Genomic DNA, 6,459 nt, shown 5'->3' on the forward strand with positions numbered 1-6,459 from the left:
GACTCCGTCCCAGAAAAAAAAAAAACAGCTTTTTCCTGGAAGAAGTTCCAAAAGTTAAGAGAAAAAAAAACTGGCAGGCACAGTAGCTCACACCTGTAATCCCAGCAATTTGGGAGGCCAAGGAGGGCAGATCACGAGGTCAGGAGTTTGAGACCATTCTGGTCAAGGAGTTTGAGACCAGTCTGGACAACATGGTGAAACCCCGTCTCTACTAAAAATAAAAAAATTAGGCACGGTGACATGCACCTGCAGTCCCGGCTACTCAGGAGGTTGAGGCAGGAGAATGGCGTGAACCCAGGAGGCGGAGGTTGCAGTGAGCCAAGGTCACATAATCGCACTCCAGACTGGACAACAGAGCGAGAGTTTGTCTCAAAAAAAAAAAAAAAAAAAAAAAGAAAAAAAAAGAAACTTGGCCTGGCGCAGTGGCTCACAACTGTAATCCCAATACTTTAGGAGGCCAAAGTGGGAGGATCACTTGAGCTCAGGAGTTGAAGACCAGACTGGGCAACATATCAAGACCTCATCTCTACTAAAATTCAAAAATATCAGCCAGGCATGGTGGTGCACGCCTGTAGTCCCAGCTACTAGGGGGGCTGAGACAGGAGGATGGCTTGAGCCTTGGAACTTGAGGCGGCAGTGAGCCTTGATCACGCCACTGTACTCTAGTGTGGGTAACAGAGTGAGACTCTGTCTCAAAAAAAACAAAAACAAAAAACCAGGTTTCTGTGAAATATGTACAGTAGTTATTCCTAACAGCATGTTTCCGTAATATTTATTAAAATATCTATAACATTTTTCCTCTTACTCAAATTTTCCTCAAGGATCTTTCTGCTTTATTTCTTCCTCAGTTGATGGGTTATATAGGGGAGTGATTACTTACAGGTGCACTGTGAGTTTTTTTTTCCTCAGTAAAAAAGCCAAACACCTACAGAATAAAATCCAAAATCAATGGCACTGCACTCAAGACCTCTGACCCTAGACCAGGCACGGTGGCTCACGCCTATAATCCCAGCACTTTAGAAGGCTAAGATGGGAGGATCACTTGAGGTCAGGAGTTCGAGACCAGCCTGGCCAGCATGGTGAAACCCCTATCTACTAAAAATACAAAAAATTAGCTGGCATGGTGGTGCACACCTGTAGTCCCAGCTACTTGAGAGGCTGAGGTAGGAGAATCACTTGAACCCAGGAGGCGAAGGTTGCAGTGGGCCGAGATCATGCCACTGCACTCCAGCCTGGGCAACAGAGTGAGACTCCCGTCTCAGAAGAAAAAAAAAAAGATCTCTGACCCTCACTTAGCCTCTCACCATGTCCCATCATAAAACGTATTCTACTTTTTTCCTGATCCCTTCAACAGGAACAAAGCCTGTTTGTAAACTACCCAGGCTTGCTCCTCCTTCCTTGAATGTGCCCTGATTCCCCAGCCCCATGCCTTTCTCAGTACATTTTTTCTTTTTTTTTGGCCTAAATCGTTAGTGCAAACATCTCAGGATGATTTCCTCTCCTGGGAATATCCTCTCCCTGCCTATCTCCCCCATATCCACTTGCAGGAATTCTCCTGGGCCTGTCAAGTCCAGCTTCAGCTCCCTGCATCATGAAGCAATTGTGTCTCTCCCACAGCTCACTGATCAGGCTTTGCCCAACACATAGTAAACACTCTTCAGGCTGGTGGCTCCAGATCCTAGGATGCTTTCTGATAAATGCTGGGGAACTGAACCAACTCCAATCAAAAATCATAGAACTGGCCCAGCGCGGTGGCTCACGCCTGTAATCCCAGCACTTTGGGAGGCCAAGGTGGGTGGATCACCAGACGTCAGGAGTTCAAGACCAGCCTGGTCAACATGGTGAAACCCCATCTCTACAAAAAATACAAAAATTAGCTGGGCGGTAGTGGCATGCGCCTGTTATCCCAGCTACTCTGGAGGCTGAGGCATGAGGATTGCTTGAACCCAGGAGACGGAGGTTGTGGTGAGCAGGGATGGTGCCACTGCACTCCAGCCTGGCAACAAAGCAAGACTCTCTCTAAAAAAAAAAAAAAAAAATCATAGAACTGGCCCAGTGCGGTGGCTCTTGCCTGTAATCCCAGCACCTTGGGAGGCCAAGGCGGGTGGGATCACGAGGTCAGGAGCTCAAGATCAGCCTCAGCAACATAGCGAAACCCCATCTCTACTAAAACTACAAAAATTAGCTGGATGTGGCGGCGGGTGCCTGTAATCCCAGCTACTTGGGAGGCTGAGGCAGGAGAATCACCTGAAACCCGGAGTCAGAGGTTGCAGCGAGCTGAGATTATGCCACTACACTCCAGCCTGGGCAACACAGCAATACTCCGTCTCAAAAAAAAAAAAATCATAGAACTTTTCTTAGTCCAAATCAGGCAAACCTGATCGTTGAGAAATGAGAAGCTGGATAATGACACTGTTTACCACCACATGGTAAAAGGAGGGCAATATGTCTGTCATCATGAAGAAGCAACTGTGCAGAGGCTGCCTCTCTGCTGTCAGTAAAAGAATGAAAAACAGATGGAGTGACAGAAGGAGCACAGGATGAGAGGGAGACAATTTCAGTCCTGGTCTGGGCTCTGGCTCTAACTCAATTTGTGTCTTCTCTCATGGCTGGAATTTCTCCATGTGAAAAAAAGAAGAGGCTGGGCGTGGTGGCTCATGCCTGTAATCCCATCACTTTGGGAGGCCAAAACAGGAGGATACCTTGAGCCCAGGAGTTCAAGACTAACCTGGGCAACATGGGAAACATGGTGAGACTGTCTCTATTTAAAAAAAAAAAAAAAAAAAAGGCCGGGTGCGGCAGCTCACGCCTGTAATCCCACCACTTTGGGAAGCAGAGGTGGTCAGACTGTCTGAGGTCGGGACTTCGAGACCCGCCTGACCAACATGGAGCAACCCCATCTCTACTAAAAATACAAAATTAGCCAGGCGTGGTGGTGCATGCCTGTAATCCCAGCTATTCAGGAGGCTGAGGCAGGAGAATCGCTTGAATTTTTTTTTGAGACAGGGTCTTGCTGTTGCCCAGACTGGAGTACAGTGGCACAGTCATGGCTCACTGCAGCCTCAACCTCCTGGGCTCAAGCAATCTTCCCACCCCAGCCTCGTGAGTACCTGGAATTACTCACTATGCGCCACCATACCCAGCTAACTTCTTTTTTTTTTTTAAGAGATGGGGTCTCACTATATTGCATAAGCTGGTCTTGAACTCCTGGGCTCAAGCTATCCTCCTGCCTCAGCCTCCCAAAGTGCTGGGATTACAGGTGTGAGCCGCCGAACCCAACCTGTACTAACCTCTTAACTCCTCTCACTTCTCAACAATACCAGAACTTTGGTACTATATTATTATTGCCTTTTCAGATGTGAAAGGTCAGACACAAAAAGGCAGCCTTTGCCCGAAATCCTAAAGCTAAGAAGTAGCCCAGTGGAGGAGTTAGAACCATGGGCAGTGTGGACTCCAGAGCTAAAGCTCTTAATCAATTTCCTCTGATGCTTTTCATAAAATATAAGGTTTTGGAGATAAAGATGAGAAAAAGAAAACACACAAACCAGTATTCTGGGTGTCTGAGGCTGAGACCCATCCCTCCTCTCCTGAAGGAAAAGAACCCCTCCCCCATTCAACCTTAAAAAGTCACAAGGGGGCTGGGTGCGGTGGCTCACGCCTGTAATCCCAACACTTTGGGAGGCCGAGGTGGGTGGATCACTAGGTCAGGAGATCCGGACCATGCTGGCAAACACAGTGAAACCCCGTCTCTACTAAAAATACAAAAAAAAATTAGCCGGGTGTGGTGGTGGTTGCCTGTAGTCCCAGCTACTCGGGAGGCTGAGGCAGGAGAATGGCATGAATCCGGGTGGCAGAGCTTGCAGTGAGCTGAGATCGCACTACTGCACTCCAGCCTGGGCGACAGAGCCAGACTCCGTCTCAAAAAAAAAAAAAAAAAAGTCACAAGGGGCCTGGTGTGGTGGCTCATGCCAGCAATCCTAGCACTTTGGAAGGCCAAGATGGGTGGATCATTTGAAGTCAGGAGTCACAAAGATCTACCAAATAAAACTGATATTGTACACAAAGCTCCTGTTCAAAGCTTTAAGACTTCTTCAAATTAAAATGGAAGAGAATTACAAACGGATAAGCATGGATTTTGTTCTCTCTCATCTGCATGCTTCTATAGATACTAATAGCTGGTTTCACTGTTTCTCATTAATCTTTCTGGGTGCACTTCCTCCCGGGCAGCATTAGGTTGAGATTTCCTACAACAGTCTCTTTCGATTTTTACATTCTCTTTTTTACTTTATTTATTTATTTATTTAGAGACAAAGTCTCGCTCTGTCACCCAGGCTGGAGTGCAATGGCCAGTCTCGGCTCACTGCAACTTCTGCCTCCTGGGTTCAAGTGATTCTCCTGCCTCAGCCTCCCGAGTAGCTGGGATGACAGGTGCCCGCCACCACGCCCAGCTAATTTTTGTATTTTTAGTAGAGATAGGATTTCACCATGTTGGCCAGGCTGGTCTCAAACGCCTGACCTCAGATGACCAGCCTGCCTCAGCCTCCCAAAGTGCTGGGATTACAGGCGTGAAGCACCAAGCCCGGCCTCATTCTCTCATTTTATTCATACACGGGATGAGATCAGAAATGAATGGTGGGGGCCAGGTGCGGTGGCTCACGCCTGTAATCCCAGCACTTTGGAAGGCTGAGATGGGTGGATCATTTGAGGTCAGTAAATTTTAAGCTTCAGGTTTCTTATTGTGAAATGTAGCTAAATGTCATTTCACTAGGTTTTTGTGAAGATGAGATCATATGGTGTCTACAAAAATGCTTTACAATTATAAATTATTATACAAATTTAGAAAAATTTTGGCCAGGCACGCCGTGGCTCACGCCTGTAATACCAGCACTTTGAGAGGCCGAGGCTGGAGGATCGCTTGAGCCCAGAAATTCGAGACCAGTCTGGGCAACAAAGTGAGACTCCGTTTCCATCAGTCAATCAATCAATCAATTCTCCGGGCGTGGGGTCGCGCCTATCGTCCCAGATACTTGGAAGGCTGAGGCGGGAGGACCACTTGACCCGAGATGTTGACGCTGCAGCGAGCCAAGATCGCGCCACCACTCTCCAGCCTGGACGACTCCCTGTCTCTGGGGAAAAACAAAAAATAGACCCTGCCCCTCCTGGCCAGGCGCGGTGGTTCACGCCTATAATCCCAGCACTTAGGAAGGCCGAGGCGGGCGGATCACGAGGTCAGGAGAGCGAGACCATCCTGCCCAACGTAGTAAAACCTCATCTCTACTAAAATACAAAAAAATTAGCCGGGCGTGGTGGTGCACGCCCGTAGTCCCAGCTACTCGGGAGGCTGAGGCAGTGGAATCGCTTGAACCCAGGAAGCGGAAGCGGAGGTTGCAGAGGGCCGAGATCGCGCCACTGCACTCCACCCTAGGCGGCAGAGCACGACTCCGTCTCAAAAAAAAAAAAAAAAAAAAAAAAACTTTGTCCCTCCACTCCTGTGGAAAGCAAAACTGAAGGCGGGACCCACAGAGCCCTCCAGGGCATGCGCAGTGGGCCTCGGAGGCAAACGCGTGTTTCTGTGGAAAAGCCTATCCTTCCCATGCAGCCTCCAGCTTGGCCGCCGGCCCTGAGGCCGCTCCCCCGCCCCTCTCCTTCTGTGGGGGTCGCAGGGAGTAAGGAGCCATCCTTCCAACCCAGCTCTCGTGCCCACTCCCCGCAACGCAACCCAGAATGTCGTCCCCTTTGCCAGGTTCCAACATGGCGCCCCACACAAGCGCGGGCACAGCGTCTGGGCTGCACTCCCTCTTCCTTCTCTCCAGCTTGGGGCCCGCTCCCTCCGAGCCGCTTCCACTCACCTCAGCAAAGCTCGGGCTCCCTTCCCGCGGAGACAGACGAGCGGCTGCAGATGACGGCAGATTCCCCGCGCCGGCCTCGGCCCGACCTTTACGTTGGTAGCAGCAGATTCGCCGCCGACGCCCATTTCCTGTTTGTTTTACCTTTAAAGTTTTACTCGCGTGCGTCGAGGTTGTTATCTCCGAAGACAATAAGCTTTATTTAAAATAAAACAATTTTTAAGAGAAAAATTGCTAATTCAACAAGTTGAAAGAAAGACTATCGAATATGCAGTTACCTGGGGCATTTTACTTTATTATTTATTTATTTTTATTTATTATTTTTTTTGAGATGGAGACCCCCTTCTGTCGCCCAGGCTGGAGTGCAGTGGTGCGAACTCGGCTCCCTGCAACTTCCGCCTCCCGGGTTCAAGCGATTTTCCTGCCTCAGCCTCCCGAGTAGCTGGGATTACAGGCGCCCGCCACCATTCCCGGCTATTTTTTGTATTTTTAGTAGAGACGGGGTTTCGCCATGTTGGCCAAACTGGTGTCGAACTCCTGACCTCAAGTGATCCGCCTGCCTCAGCCTCCCACAGGTGTGAGCCATCGCGCCCGGCCTCAATTTCTTTAAAAA

The 6,459-nt window shown here is 49.2% G+C and overlaps 1 protein-coding gene across 2 annotated transcripts in view; it reads right to left on the minus strand.

Moving 5' to 3' along the window:
- The window catches only part of SNRNP35 (small nuclear ribonucleoprotein 35kDa (U11/U12)), a 10,439-nt gene extending 4,018 nt beyond the window's left edge, over nt 1-6,421 (minus strand). Inside the window, exon 1 of one of the 2 annotated variants that reach the window (XM_011948442.1) lies at nt 5,850-5,956. The gene's annotated coding sequence lies outside the window, so the exon portion shown is untranslated. Of the gene's footprint in view, nt 1-5,849 lie in introns of both variants that reach the window. The other variant, XM_011948443.1, reaches the window with a different exon arrangement.
- Nucleotides 6,422-6,459: the final 38 nt, after the last annotated feature.

Source organism: Colobus angolensis, unplaced genomic scaffold, assembly GCF_000951035.1.
Source record: "Colobus angolensis palliatus isolate OR3802 unplaced genomic scaffold, Cang.pa_1.0 Scaffold28, whole genome shotgun sequence".
In the NCBI taxonomy this organism is placed as follows: Eukaryota; Metazoa; Chordata; class Mammalia; order Primates; family Cercopithecidae; genus Colobus; species Colobus angolensis.